Below are 16,487 nucleotides of genomic sequence, written 5' to 3' on the forward strand. Positions count from 1 at the left end.
AAATTCACAGTGTTTAGACAATAAACTTAATATTTAGTGTTAGCAATTTAACATAATAAAATTGAATAACTTATTTTAAATAGTCAAGAGGCTAGATCAGTATATGTTTGTGGGTTTTTCAAAAAAATGTGATTAGTGAGATTATCAATTGAACCACATATTATGAGATAATCTTTGATGATGTTAAATAGTTACTATTTGTAATTAGTTATACAAAAAAAAAAAAAAACCCACAATCCTCGTGCAGATAAATCTTGAGGAAAGACCAAAGCATAGAAAGTAGTTTAGCACATAAAATGAGATAATCCAAAAGAAAATACAGACAACACGCATGGAAAACAAAAAAACAAAAAAAACCCTAAAACACTGAGCCAAAAAGGATTTAGTTCAGATTTGACATGAATATCCCAAGGCACTAAAAGTTGCAACCCTGAAATAAAAGAGAGGGCAAGACAGCAAAATGTAATGACAAGTGAGGCAGGCAAACTGAGGGAATAAATTACGGAGAAATAACACAATTGAATACCATAAAGTGGAAATGAAGCAGAAAGGAGATAATCGATAGTGTGGAAAGACAAATCAACTCCACACAGAACAAGCTTAAGACAATCATACCTAATGTGAATGAAAATGGCAACGGCAGCCAGCGAGGATGAAGGGCACAGTGGATAAGGCTGAGAGGAGAAACAATCTCAGACAGAAACCTTCTAGGTTATTTGAAATAAGCACTAAGATAAGAGCTAAGCAAATAACTGCGAACTACTGAAATTGTGTGTGTGTGTGTGTGTGTGTGTGTGTGTATCCCACACATGTATATTTTTATATATGGAATTTTCAGAAGTAAAGTGCAAATCTTTAATAACATATATTTCGATGTAATTTACATACAGTAAATGACACTTGATAACTGACTTGCAATCTCGATGTTAATTAAAAATGCTGCCTCTGTTTATACTCTATTTTATTGTTTTCTTCCCACTAGAAATGGAATGTAAGTCAGGCTAGAAAAGCAGGTAGGCTAACTGCAGATGTTCACTTCCCCTTAGTCTCCTTCAAGTTCAATCCCAAGGTTCAACCCTGCTCTGTAGGAAACTGTGGTCTACTGTGGCCTCCACTACCTCTCTGCCCCCATATCCAATGGATCATTCAGATGTTTCCTGCAATTTTTCTCTGCACTTTTATTACTAGTAAGGACTCTGACTCCAGCAGGCATTCTATGGGAATCAACTTGCCAAACTTCCCAGAGAAGTAAGGAGGACTGAAAGTTAGGCAGGCAAGCTTTAGATCCTCACTCTGAATCCTGTCCTCTAAATACAATGCCTGCCTCCGACCTCCCCAGTCTCACCCCAGCTCTGTAGCTTGGCCATTCCTTATTCTCTGTTCTCAATCCCATGGGACTGAACAGATCCTGGTGGAACACCCTGCTTTCCTCCCTCCTGTGGACTCTTCCACTCCACTAGCTCATCCCCATTCATAATTGTCAGCTCCCAATATCTAGAAACACATTTTACCCAAACTCTTAGCAGTCACACTAATCAGGATTTGAAATTTCCTACTGGCAGTAGTTTTAAAAACTAAAATCCCCATCCTTCAATTTTACCAAAGAAGACTCAGGAGTCAGATGCGGTGAAAACTTGCTAGCTCGGAGAGGTAGAAAAGACCCAGCTGATTTGCTACTCCACTGGTGTCCCAGAAGCAAAAACTCCTTCTCTTTCTTCATGCTGCCTTAAATACCCTTCGACTCAATGTCTTTCCTTTCTGTTTACTTATGTTTATGCCCTGTCACCTGGTTTCTTTTTTTTTTAATATTTTTATTAGGTATTTTCCTCATTTACATTTCTAATGCTATCCCAAAAGTCCCCCATACTCTCCCCCCCCCAACTCCCCTACCCACCCGCTCCCACTTTTTGGCCCTGGCGTTCCCCTGTACTGGGGCATATAAAGTTTGCAAGTCCAATGGGCCTCTCTTTCCAGTGATGGCCGACTAGGCCATCTTTTGATACATATGCAGCTAGAGTCAAGAGCTCCGGGGTACTGGTTAGTTCATAATGTTGTTCCACCTATAGGGTTGCAGATCCCTTTAGCTCCTTGGATACTTTCTCTAGCTCCTCCATTGGGGGCCCTATGATCCATCCAATAGCTGACTGTGAGCATCCACTTCTGTGTTTGCTAGGCCCTGGCCTAGTCTCACAAGAGACAGCTATATCTGGGTCCTTTCAGCACAATCTTGCTTGTGTATGCAATGGTGTCAGCATTTGGAAGCTGATTATGGGATGGATCCCGAGATATGGCAGTCTCTAGATGGTCCATCCTTTCGTCACAGCTCCAAACTTTATCTCTGTAACTCTTTTCATGGGTGTTTTGTTCCCAATTCTAAGAAGGGGCAAAGTGTCTTATTCTACCTTTTTTCCTCGGGTTGATTTTATTATGCTCTTGGGTTCAAGTGTGTGCTAAGATTGGGCCGTACCACAAGTACTGGTTTACAGTAAACAGAAAGCAATAGGATCAAAGTCTGAGCCATACCACAATTAAAAACCATTTGTAATCTTAGGGTTTACAGTGTAACTAAATACCCTGCAACAACTGGGCCACTCATAGCTACCACACTCTCCTAAGAACCTGAGAGGACAATATAAACAAATGGGCAGAATACCCACCCACCAAAGTCAAGACCAAATACCTCCACCTAGAATTACAGCCATCCCAAACCCAGATGCCAAAAGCACAGCATAAAAATACAATCATTAATGTCTTCTCTAAGCCCAGCAACCTCACCCAGAGTAGGAACTGAGAATTTCAAACTTAATAATTCCTAGAAAGAAATTTATGAAGGCTCAAAGAGCAGAAGAAAATAATAAGATATTTCAAAACCAGAAAGTGAAAACAAAATCAATTAAGAAAAAAAACTGAGAGAAACTTGGAACTGAAAATTTTAGGAACTTGAAAATGAACCTCCATGGCTACAGATACATGTGTAGCAGAGGATAGCCTTATCTGACATCAATGGGAAGTAAGGCTTGATCCTGTAGAGGTTTGATGCTCCAGTGTGTGAGGATGCTACGGTGGTGAGACAAGAGTGGCTGGGCAGAGGAGCACACTCATAGAGACAAAGGGGAGGGGGAAGAAGGTATGGGGTGCCGGGAGAGTGGTTTGTGGAGGAGTAACCGGGAAGGGAATATCTTTTGAAATGTAAACAAATAAAATGATTAATTAAAAAAAGGAAAAGAAAATGAACCTCAGAGTCTAGTGTTATCAAGAGGATACAAGAGATAGAAGAATCTCAGGTATTGAGGACATGATAGGAAGAATAGATACCTAATTAAAAGATAAGCTTAAATATAAGAAAATCTTGGCATGAAATGTGAAATATCAAATAAACTGGGACACTCTGAAAATACTCAAATAAAGAAAAACAGCAATACAAAAAGCAGAATTGACTATGGACAAAGGCACAGAAAATATTTTCAACAAAATCATAAATGACAGTTTATCTAACATAAAGAAAAAGCTACCTATCAATATAAAACACACACACACACACACACACACACACACACACATATCACAAAATAGAATGGATGAAAAAGGAAATTCACATCAGTACCTAACAATCAAAACACGAAATGTACATAACAAAGAAAGGCCATTAGAAGACGGCCAAGAAAAGATTACATAAGATGTAAAGTCAGATGTATTGAATAGCAAGTGACTTCTGAATCTAGACTCCAAGAACAGTAGGACTATAAAGATAGTCTACAAGTTCTAAGAGACAGAGTAACTTTTAAACAGGTGAATATATGTATTTTTGCCATGATACAAACCATAAATATGAAATATTTACTAATAAAATTTATTGAGAAAATGCACAACAATATATTTTCTTTGAAAATGCTATCAATAGATTATTAATATATGCTACTTAGATATTTATTAAAATTAAATAATATTATTTTCAAAATTCCCATAATCAGTACAAGAATATTTTATTCATGCCTTAAGGTATACTGCTTAGTATTATTTTAAATAACAATTTTATATTTAAAATAATTATATATTCAGTAAAATCAAATATATTAACTCATTTTAAAATGATCAAATTTATTCTATCAATATCTAAACCAATCTTGATTCTTGATTCAGTCCTGTAGACATTACAAATTTCTAGGCCGTAGCTTTCCTGACACCTCTGTAGTAATGGCTGACAGTTGTGTTGAGAAACAAAATACTCTATTGATCCAATTTTACTCAACTTGAAGGAAATGATATACTGTGAAAATGCATGGAGGCACAGTCACTGAGCATGTGACAGGGTCATCCATAAATATTAGTTGAGTAATGGATGAATCAAGACTAAAGATATCTATCTACAAAGAAAACAATTTTAGCAAATTGATTTTAATCTACTTTATAATACTGTACTAATCCAGAATGCTTACATAACACAGAAGCTAAATAAAAATTTCAAGGATGCATGTCTCCTCAGTCCTACTTTTCAGAATATAATAGCAGTTGACACAGTAGATTAAATTCCCAGCGACTGTCTTCTAAATGGTTCTCCCAAAAGCTTCATTCATGTCACTACCTATCACTGATAAAAGCTAATGAAAATGTGGTTCCTATAAATGGTGGGATTTAAACACCTCTAACAGAAGTGAAAGGTGAAGCTAAGCAGGCGAACCTGGGAAACATTAGAGTTAGCGAGAAAAAAACACCAAGAAAACATCTAATGTCTAATCTTATGAACTTTAGAGACATTTTTTAAAATTGAAATAGGTTCTCCTATTATATATGTGTACATACACACACACACACATACACACACACACACACACACACACACACACACACACACACACACACACACATATATCAACCACAGTTTTCTCTCCTTTCAGTGCTCTTATTTCTTCCACCTCCTTTCTCTCCTATATCTACTCTTTCATTTCCTCTTAGGAAAAAAGCAGGGCTCCATATGGCCATCCCTGACCTCAAGCTATATTACAGAGCAACAGTAATAAAAACTGCATGGTATTGGAACACATTCAGAAAATCCTGAGAGAGATAACCCAGACCCAAAAAGACCAGGCTGACAAATGGCTGAGAAACACTTAAAGAAATTTTCAAATCCTTAGTCATTGGGTAAATGCAAACCAAAATGACTCTGAGACTCCATCTTACACCAGTCAGAATGGCTAAGATCAAAAACAGGTAAAAAAAAAATCAACTGATAGCACATGCTGGAGAGGATATGGAGCAAGTGAAACACGTCTCTATTCCTTGTGGGAGAGCAAACTTGTACAACCACTTAGCAAATCAATTTGGCAATTTCTCAGAGAACTGGGAATAGCTCTATCTCAAAACCCATCTATACCAATCCTGGATATATATATATGCAAAAGTTGCTCCACTCCACTCCAGGGGCACATGCTCATCGATGTGTATAGCAATTTTATTCATAATAGCAAGAAACTGGAAACAACCTAGATGTTGCTCAACTGAAGTTGGATAAAGAAAATGTGGTACATCTATACAATGGAATACTATTCCACTATTTAAAACAAAGCCATCATGATCTCTTTTTTTTCTGGCAAATAGATGGAACATGAGATTATCATCCTGAGTGAGGTAACCCATACCCAAAAGGAGAAGCATGATATGTATGCACTAACAAGTGGGTATTAGCCATAAGATACAGAATACCCATGCTTCATTCCACAGACCCAGCTAAACAAGGAAGGTCCAAGGGAAAATTCTTGAATTCACTTTGAAGAGTAATAGTCATAAGAGGTAGATGGAAAAAGGGAAGTGTGTGAGAAAGGGAAAGGAAAGGTGAATGGGAGGGGTTTCGGGACCAGGTAAATGAAGAGACAGGGAAGATGGCTAAGATGGCCTAGAAAATGAATGGACGTCTCCAGCTGGCAGGGTTTGGAGGCTTCTCAAGGACATGCCAAAGATCTAGGATAGGGAACGCTCCTAATAATCAAAGAAGTGATCTTAGCTGAGACTCAAAGCAGTGGTTATATGAAAGCTAAAGAACCCAACTCCTGTAGCCAGGAAGGAACCCCACTGGTACAATAGCAAAACCAACCCACCCCTAAAAGGTTTGGTACAAAATTTGTCATGTCTAAAAGAAATTTAGAGACAAAGATGAAGCAGAGACTAAAGGAATGACCAACCAATAATCAGCCCAACTTGAAACCCATCACATGGGCAAGTAATAGTCACTGACATTATTAATGATACTCTGTTATTCTTGCAGACAGTACCCTAGCATGGCTGTCCTGTGAGAGGCTCCACCCAGCAGTTGACTCAGGCAGATCCAGAGACCCACAACCAAACACTGGATGGAGCTTGGTACTCTTATGGATGAGCTGGTAGAAGGATTGGGGGCCCTTAAGGTGATAGAAACTCCACAGGAAAATCAACAGACTCAACTAATTTGGGCTCTTGGAGGCCCTCAGAGACTGAACCACCAAAGCATCATATACAGGCTGGACCTTGCTACTCTCTCATATGTAGTATATGTGCAGCCTGGTCTTCATGTTGGTCCCAAACAACTGGAGGTGGAGGGCTATCCTAAAAGCTGTTGCCTGTCTATGGAATCTGTTCCCCTAACTCGGCTGTCTTGTCTGGCCTCAGTGGAAAAGTTTCCAAATATAAATCCCAGTAAAATATATAGCATATCTACTGTCTAGTTGTTGATCAGAGGTGTCCTAGGAACCTTTCAAAACCATTCACAATACACTCACTGTACTTGCTAATCTACCAGATCTTTATGGCAAAACCTATTCATGAAGTCAGCACCAATATAGGTCATAGGACATGGAAAAGTCAAGCTTGAAGTAAATAGGAAATCTCCTACTTGCTAGTTCTTATAGTACTGGAAGGTGCTTCACAGTCTACTGGGAGAAAGAAATTCAGCAATAGTCTTATTCAGCTTGAATCTTATGAGCTGAAACAAAATCTACCATGGGAAAAAATACCTATCAGTGTAATCGTGGCACAGATTCTAATGGGCTTAGCCAGCTGCTTTCTGATTGGATTTGAGTTCTACTCCATATTAGGGAACACATTCCTGGCACTGCATATCTGACCAAGAACCAATAAAATTGGGGTTTAGAGACCAACTATTATTTACTAAACGAAGAGTGTATCAACCTTTCCTCTAGATTCATTTCTATTTACCTGTAGACTTGCATGATTCTCTGATATATCAGAGATGTATTTTTCCTCTCAGTGGATAATAGCTAACATAGAGACACATATCTTGCTAAAGTGCACATAATGCATGTATATGCAGTGTCTACCCACATTTGGGGTATCTCATCTATATAGCACCCCTTAACCACTGAATAGTGGATGTTACAGAAGAGTCTATGGAAAGATTGTAAGAGGTTGTTTAGGAGAGGACCAAAGTAGTTTCTTCTATACAAGGCATGACTGCTGCATTCATAATGTCATAGCATATACAGATCCCTGAGTAAGATCTGTAACAAGTGCAAACAACTGAACACTTTCTCATGGAATTGGAAGGTGTTCATGACCTGAAACCCTAAGGAGCTATGGATAGTTGATTGTTTCTGGGAAAGTACATTTTCTTTAACAGTGTGATTCATGATAGTTTACCCATGCTGCAGTAGATGGACCCATACCCAGATATATATGGACAGCACAAAAAAGATTTTATGGTTTTCTGGGGATAAATCAATAAGAAGACAGGGGTTTACTAGATGCAATTAGGTAAGGGCAAATTCAAATATGTTAATGGGAAGATATTAACATTTGAGGTATTCAGCTCAGCTAAGCTCAGTGGGTTTGCATAGCCAAAAACATTTTTCTGTAAACCATCTTCAGGATCTTTTTGGACTTTTATGATAATTTCATTTTCAACTTTAAATATAATTATATCTTAAATTGCCTAAATGTTGTTGAAAAATCCTATCTTATGTCTCTATATAATAAAGAATCCATATGATATGAATGAGATACACTGTGGAAATGGGCATTTACAGTGAGCAAACCCTTTAATAATTCAAATCTTATAATCAAAACACAACACTTCTTATGCATCAATCTTTATCAAACAAACTGTACTGATTTTAATGATATTTGTTGTTGTTCATTTGTAAATAGGTCTATGTATAGAATCGTGTAACCTCCAACAAGCTTGCCTCCCTAGATCACTCTATTGTTCAGCCATTGTCGCTGCTGCTCCCTGCTGGGAGTCCACCTAGTTATTCTTCAGACTACAGGTAGTCACCTGCAGCCAGGCTCCAAGGATGATTTGGCAGGAATGGGCCTCCCCTCTCCTTTATAAAGCGTGTCCGCCACTAAACATTAGAACCTTGAGCAGACTAGTTGTCTTGGTTCCATTATTTCTCTACCTGCCTAGGTTACCTCTTCTTTTTCAGCTCCAGACTGCCTCCCAGGCTCCATCCCGGACATGAGAGCCTCAGGCCGGCCCCAACAGAATCCTGCAAGTGACTACTTGTCCTCAGATACAAACAGTACTTTGGTACACTGGAGGAAGAGTTAAAAGTAGTAGTGAGGTCACTTATAGGTGTGCTTCTAAATGAAGTCAGCTTTTCTGCTACAGAACAATACATACCCCATCCCCAAAACTGTTTTCTTTTTTTCAGTTGAATTCCATAAAATAAAACTCCTAATAATAATATTATATGTACAGTGTGACACTCCTGCAACTTTTAAAAGCATTTTCTAACTCATTTGTGTTATGGCTTCAATCTTGAATAAAGTCTCCCTTGCTGTTTTGTCTTTATTTTAATGAAAAAAACCATGTTTGTTTATTTATCTATATATATGTATGTATGTATCCATCCATTTATTTATTCATTTATTTTTGATATAAAAATCAGAATATAAAATATAAAGCCCAGAATTTGGCTTTAGTTATCCCAACCAGAACTCTAGGTCTAAGGTTACTAAAGTTCACAGCTACAATTTTGCTAGTGCAAGAGTAATGGTGAAAGCGCAGAGCATCTCTGTGATGTTCCTTACAATCCAGGAAACCCTTGCAGGAGTTTTCAAGCTACTTGTACCACTTGTCTGATTTCATGATTCGTTTATTATCATGAAGCAACACAGTCCAAAGAAATTAATTTGTCCGCAACACATTAATACATTCAGAATCTAGTCATCTTAGAGAGTCTGTCTGCTGATGTCTTTCCCATATTTGTGTCAGCTGGGGTAGATTTCCAAATGGTAGTGAGTTTCTATAATTAGGCTTCTATAATGTCAGCTACACCTTCGCAAAGCTATAAATGGGAGCAGAGATCACTGGTGTGAACCAAATTTGCCCCCTTGTTCCACAGGATAGTATTTCCTTCTACTTCCACTTCTTTAAAAATCCATTTTCTACAAATTGTTATGTAATGCTCCCTCTGGGCATAGGCTGTGTCTGCATGTGTACTTATCTTAGTCTCCAATCTTAAAATATCCTCAGTGAAGTTGCTTAGAGTATGTGTCATTCCTGAGCTCCTTGGCAGTTCGTCAACTGTCTTCCACAGACTCCTCAATGCACCTGCAGGCTGAGTGAAATCCTATTGACTGTGTTAGTGATTTCTGTACAAGCCTTGCTTGAATTGTTTAAAACTGAAAATTTCCACATGGTTTATATTATATAAAAAAATTCAGATGCCTTGAATTTCAAACACATTAGACACTTTTCTGTCACAAACACACAAGAAGCCTGAATATATCTATTTTCTTATAATTATTTCATCTCAACAGTCATAATACATCTCATAATAAAAGTAAATAAAATCCACAAATGACACTATTTCAGTCTTCAAAAGTGGTTCTTGGCTTGGGATTCCTGATTATCATTAGAGTGTACCTGGGGAAGGCCAGTCATGCCTTTTGCCTCTGAAATTCCCTTTTAACCTTCTCTTTGTAAGTTTTCCTTAGTTACTATGTCCTCATATGTAAGAGCTCCTTTAGTCCCACACTAAGGGCATTTATCCATCTATGTTCATACCATTACTTTTAACTACATTGCCTCCTTTGACATTTGTATTTCTGAGACATTTATGTTTCCTGTGTTTTTCAAGTACCCTTTTAGCCTTAGAGATTTTATTAACAATTAGTCAACTGTGGTCATCAAAGTAGCAAACAAAGGAGTTTTGTTAAAATTCAAAACAACATCAAGGCTGGGAGTTAAAATATAAAACTGCAATACTACTGGAAATTATTAATGTCAGAACTGTATGAAAATCTTAAATGATTTGCTGACAAAACAGAATTGTAATCATTACAATGCACATAATAACTGAGTCGGAATGACTTATATTACAGATTAAATATGAAATAAACTTACATAATGAGAAAGAAGAATCACATGAGAAAACGAGAAAGTGAAGAGTTTAATGTCTCTTCCTTATGAGACTCTCAGGACTCAAAGAGTCCTTAGATGAAATGCCCCACGTTGGGGGAGGGGGGACTTGTATAGCTCACCTCCAGCAGAAGACAGGGCATCAACTGAGGAATGGGGTTGCCATTCCACAGTCAAAATTCTGACCGATAATTTTTCCTGTCTAAAAGAACTGAAGGGATGGAAAAGGAGAAGAAATTGAGGAAAAGAAGGTCCAGTGACCAGCCCAAAGTGGGATCCAGCTCAAGGGGAGGCTCCAAGATCTGGCACTCTTACTGAGGATATGGAGCGCTCCCAAAAAGGGACCTAGCATGACTGCCCTCCAAAAGACCCAACAAGCAGCTAAAAGAGTTAGATGCAACTACTTGTACCCAACCAATGGACAGCAACTGATGGAATGACTCCTCTGGTTGAATTAGGGGAAAGCTGAGGAGGAGAGCAACGTTGTAGAAGGACCAGTAGTCTCAGTCTGGACCCTCAAGATCTCTCAGGTACTGGAACAACAACCAGGCAGCATACACAAGCTGATATCCTACCCCCAACACATATACACCAGAGGACTGCGGTGTCTGGGTTTAGTCAGAGGAGATACATCTAACCCTCAAGAGAGTGGAGGTCCCAGGGATTATAGAGGTCTTGTTGGGTGGGGGTGGGGGTGGGGATATCCTCGTGGAGAAAGGGTGGCAGAAAGGAGGTATGGGATGTGTATCAATCAGTGGGTAGACAGGGAGGGGAATAACATCTTGACTTATATATAAAAAAAGTTGCCTTGGTCATGATGTCTCTTCACAGCAATAGAAACCTAACTAAGACTCATGAAAATTTCATTTTCTTATGATTTGACTGTTCTGGTTCTTGCTTTTTTTTTTTTTTTTTTTTGGTTGGCTGTCAACTCACTGTTCTTTTCAGTTCCTACATGACACCATAAATATATATTTTCCTTCTTATCGTTTTAATTCTCTAGCTTTGATCTCATAACCAAGAAGTTGTACTTTTCTTAAAATTATTTTTTTATATATTTTGAGATTATAATATTATTACATTATTTCCTCATATCCATTTCAACCTCTAAACCTCTCTTAACCCTGCTTACTCTTTTAAATTCATGGTCTCATTTTTCATTAATTATTACATACATGTATGTGTAAGTGTATATACCGATATTCCCACATATGTGTGTTTGTATGTATACATATATACATATATATAATTATTTATTGTTGCATTGGGGTTGTTTGTGGTGCCACCTATGTGGAGGTCAAAGCATAGCATGCACAAGCTATTTTTCTCATTTTCCTTGTGACTCCTGGGAATTGAACTTTAGTCTTTGGCCCATCCCACTGGATGAAGCTTACTGCTTTTAATGTTTGACTTTACTTGTTCAGGCCAACTACAACAACAACAATAGAAAACCATATCCTTTCTTAAAGAGTCCTATACCACATAACCTTACTTTAGAATGACATCCAATTCCTATTTAACATTTCCCAGTATATCAAATCTGAGCGTTTATTTAAGCACGTTTTTCATTAGGGATATCCTACTATTCCAGCTATCATAAGTGTTAGTCTTCCTTTATAAAAAAAAAAAACTGTTTTGCTAAATATGTGGCCCATGCATAATTTATCTATATAAATAAAAAATTAAATGACCCATAACTTTTATATTTTTCACACAAAAACCTCCTAGTAAATCAATTTCATTACTAATCAGTAAACAATGAAAAATATAATCAAGCTATTATGCCTCACCTTAGTTATTGCCATCATAATGAGGATGCTTTGTTCACAAATAAGATGCTACCAACTGAGCAGACTCACTCAATGCAGAGTGCTAAAATTTGGTTTCAGCAACTGCTTCGCTAAAGCGTGAAATGTATTATAACCCCGTCTCTCAACATGGTTAAGGTTTTAGCCCTTGATTTATATCCCCATGTGTGCTACTGCATAAGCACCATATTTTAAATATTATACCATAAAAAGATAAGTACTCCCTTCTCCCTTCTTTAAAATGTATTTGAAGCCATATTTCAGGAGTCATCTGTTAATATTGCAAGAGCATCATAGTTTGTTTTTTTTTCGGGGGGGTGTTGGTAGAAGGATTTCACACTCTAAAACAAGCTTCCTTTAAAATCACTTATCAGCTTCTCTATATTCATATATTGAAATGTGTCCCTGGAAATGAACTTAAATTCTCACCATCTGTGTGTTGGCCAGGAATGTCCATATCCCTTTAATATATAAATATATCCAGGATTTTTCACATTCAGTTGGTAAGATCTGTGAAGCACAGAAAATAGCATTTCAAAAAGGAACCACAAGGGATCATTTATTGCTCCAGTACATTGAAAAATCTATGAAATTCCTTTATGACTTCTTCATTATATTTTCAATGGAACAATTAGTTTGAGTGGCTACAAACACTGAATTTTCATGACCGCATTAGCCTTTGAAACCAAAATTATTGAATTCATTATTCTCAATGCAAAATATAGTGGGATGTGGTGAGTTTGCCATTAAAAGGCATAAGTTGCCTTCAACTGGAAAACTAGTTGAGAGTTAATTTTCTAACAGCCTATCTGGTCACACTTTAAATCCCACACACTTTGCATAATTTAACAGTTTGTTCCAAGGATATATTTTTTCAAAGGCTGAGTGCAGTAACTGGCTTTTTTCATATTAGGAAATCTTTTTACAATGAACTGTAGAATCTCAAGCAAAAAAAAAACTACTCCCTTGAAAACATTACTAGCAATCTCTAAATGTAGTAAGGCATCCTTGGGCCCATTTTCTTTAACCATGTATTATGATTATTTCAAAATTATTGAGACCACAGCTCTTGAAACATCTGAATTGTATTTCCAAAGCTAGACAAGGTAAAACTTGGAAAATACCTTAAAATAATATGTTTTTGCTCCACTTCATTGAACTTTAAATGCTCCACAATATTAAATTGTGGAAATTTCAGGTAGCATGTAACACATTTTCTATAAACATAAATATGTCATATATATTTTGTCTTCATTCAGTATAGTCTCTTGTTTCTTTCTTTGTAGCAGAAAAGTCACCTGCCAGCACAGTTGCAATGAACAGGTATGGCAGTACCAATAAAACTTTATTTTTAAAACAAATGCCTGATGAAAGTTTGTGCCTCAGTTTTCCAACCTGTGCTCAGCACTGGAAAGAAAAAGAAAAAGATTCATTTATATAATTCCTTGTGGCAAATCTATTGGCTTGATTGAAGAAAATGGATTCATTGGAAAATAGACAGCCATTTATTGCATAACAGTGACACAGTCTGACATATGCATCAGTCAAAGCTCTACCTTTGTGCATATATCCTAAAATATATGTTTTTACAAAACTAGGTAGCTTTACTTATTACATACCTGTACTATAATGGTGTGGCTTACTGCTCCTAAACACATCACTATAACAAGTATATAATACAGCCAATATAGTTATATCCATATGTAATATGATACATAGCATTTGTGTACATAAGTATATCTTTAAAAACAGGACTGTAAAATACAGCTTAAAGAGTGAACACTTAATGCCAGTAAAGGACCTTACCATGAACAGGGGGAAAGCTTGACATGGCTGGTGGTGAATATTCACACATCTAGCACATTACTGTACACTGTATACACTATATAACTAAGCTACACTTAGTGCTAAAATAATTCTTTTCGAGAAATTAACCTTGCATGTCTGTAGCTTTTACTTTGTACTTTCACTCATTTAATGTTGCACTCTCATAATAGCACTTAAAATAACATACAAGTACATTGTACTGCTTTATTAAAATTTTCTATTTCATATTATAATCACATACATTTTCACTAATTTAAAACTTTTTCATTTTGTTAGTAGGAATATGCTTTTTTTTCTTTCCATAACTTATTTATTTTTATTAAAATTACAACCCAATCACAGTCCCCTCCCTCCTCTCCTCCCAGTCCTGCTTAATACCAACCCATCCTAGGAAACCTTGGCCCAGAAGGATTAAGCACCACATCTCCTACAGAGGCACAATTAGGCAGTTCAGGTAGGAGAAGATGAACCAATGTCAGGCAAAAGTCTGAGATTGCCTCCTCACAGATTGTTAGGGCACCTTATGAAAACCAAATTGCTCATCTGATACAAATGTGGGGAGTCCCAGGTTCAGCCCCTTCATACTCTTTGGTAGGTGGTTCAGGCTATTTGATCCACCATGGGTCCAGGTTGGTTGATTCTGTAGGTCTTCTTGTGGTATCCTTGAACCCTTGGGCTAGGTCAATTCAATCCTCAACTCTTCAAAAAGACTCCCTAAGCTCCATGTAATGTTTGGCTATGGGTCTTTGAATCTGTTTTTATCCATGGCTTGATGAAGCCTCTCAGAAGACAGTTATGTGAGATTTCAGTTTGCAAGCATAGCAGAGTATCATTAATAGCATCAGGGGTTAGCTCCCTACCATGAGATGTGTCTCAAGTTGGGTCAGTGTTTATTTGGACTTAATAAAGTCTTAGTGTCTGCTCCATCTTTATCTCTGGGCAAATTTTGGGTTGAAGGTATTGTGGATGAGTTGATGTACTTGGCCTTCCACTGTAAGTCTTGCCTATGTACAGGAGGTGGCCATTGCACTCTGTAAATTCTCTGCTGGTAGGACTCACAGCTCAGGTCATGCCCATAGACACCCTATAGCTTCTCCCATCCCAGGTCTCCAGCTGATCACAGAGATGCCTCCCACCAATTTCCATTCCCACCCCTAGGCCTGACCCTTCCCCTCTCTCTACACTTGATCACCATCCCCATATCCCTTCTCACTAAGTTCCTTTTCTCTATACATCTCTGATGATTATTTAATTATCCCTTCTGACTGAGATTTATGCATCCTTCCTTGGGACCACCTTACTACCTAGGTTCTTTGCATCTGTAGATTGTAGCATTGCTGCCATGCACTTTATGTTTAGTGTTCAATTATAAGTAAGGACATACCATACATCACATTTTGGGTCTGTGTTAGCTCACTCAGGATAATAATCTCACGTTCCATTAATTTGCCTGCACATTTCATGATGTCTTTGTTTTTAATAGCTGAAAAGTATGCCATTGTGTAGATGTAACACATTTTCTTTATTCATTTTTCAGTTGAGGAACATTTAGGTTGTTTCCAGTTTCTGATTATTATGAATAAAGTTTCTATGAACATAATTTTGTTTTGCTCTTGTGGTATAGTAGGAGCATTGTTGGGGTATAAGCTCGACCAGCAATGGAAAGGTCTTCCCCTTATTCTGCCTCCTGGAAAACATATGCAGTGACAGAGTTTTGATCTTAGTGATTCTGATGGGTATAAGATGAGATCTTACAGGTGTTTTGATCTGCATTTCTCCGAAGAAAAAGAATGTTAAACAGTCTTAAATTCTTAAATAATAGTTTTTCTTTAAGTTATTAAAACACAAGTACACTGTATGACTGTATTAAAACTCTCTGTTTTATTATTATTATTTTTATTAATATTATTCAATTTTCCCTATTTTAAAATTTATTTTTTTGGTCAAAATATTTATTTCTTAAAATATAAAACAAATGGTTATATTAGTCTAGACCTCTTTAGAGTTTGAGTTATCTACAGGAGCATCCTCTAGCATCCTTTATGACCTGGTACCCATAGAAGGCCTTCACAAAAGCATGATGGGTAGAGATAACATCTCTTTCTGGACTCCTCTGAGTGAACTTCCCAAGGGTTTGCTGATTGATTTCCTGTTATTTTTCTGAGTGAACTTCCCAAGCGTTTGCTGATTTCCTGTTATTTTTCTCAAGTGACTTTTGATTTGATTTGTTTCACCACAGACTTGTAAGAAAATTAGTATACTCTTCTGCTAATGAAACCCACTTGGAACTAATTTATGTATTTTGAACTTCCAGAAGAACTTTTGGTCAACACATAATTGATTCAACTGATTTTGGTTAACTTATGGGGAAACTTCCTTTGTTCAATTTACAGGTTTGTATGCTTTGGTTTCTTCCCCAAGTATGTGTTTCTAGTCTAATTCCTGATATGTGCCATGCATGTTACCAGGGGTATATTCTGGAGTCCACAATTGATACTCTT

The sequence above is a fragment of the Mus musculus genome, chromosome 5 (genome assembly GCF_000001635.26).
Source record: "Mus musculus strain C57BL/6J chromosome 5, GRCm38.p6 C57BL/6J".
In the NCBI taxonomy this organism is placed as follows: Eukaryota; Metazoa; Chordata; class Mammalia; order Rodentia; family Muridae; genus Mus; species Mus musculus.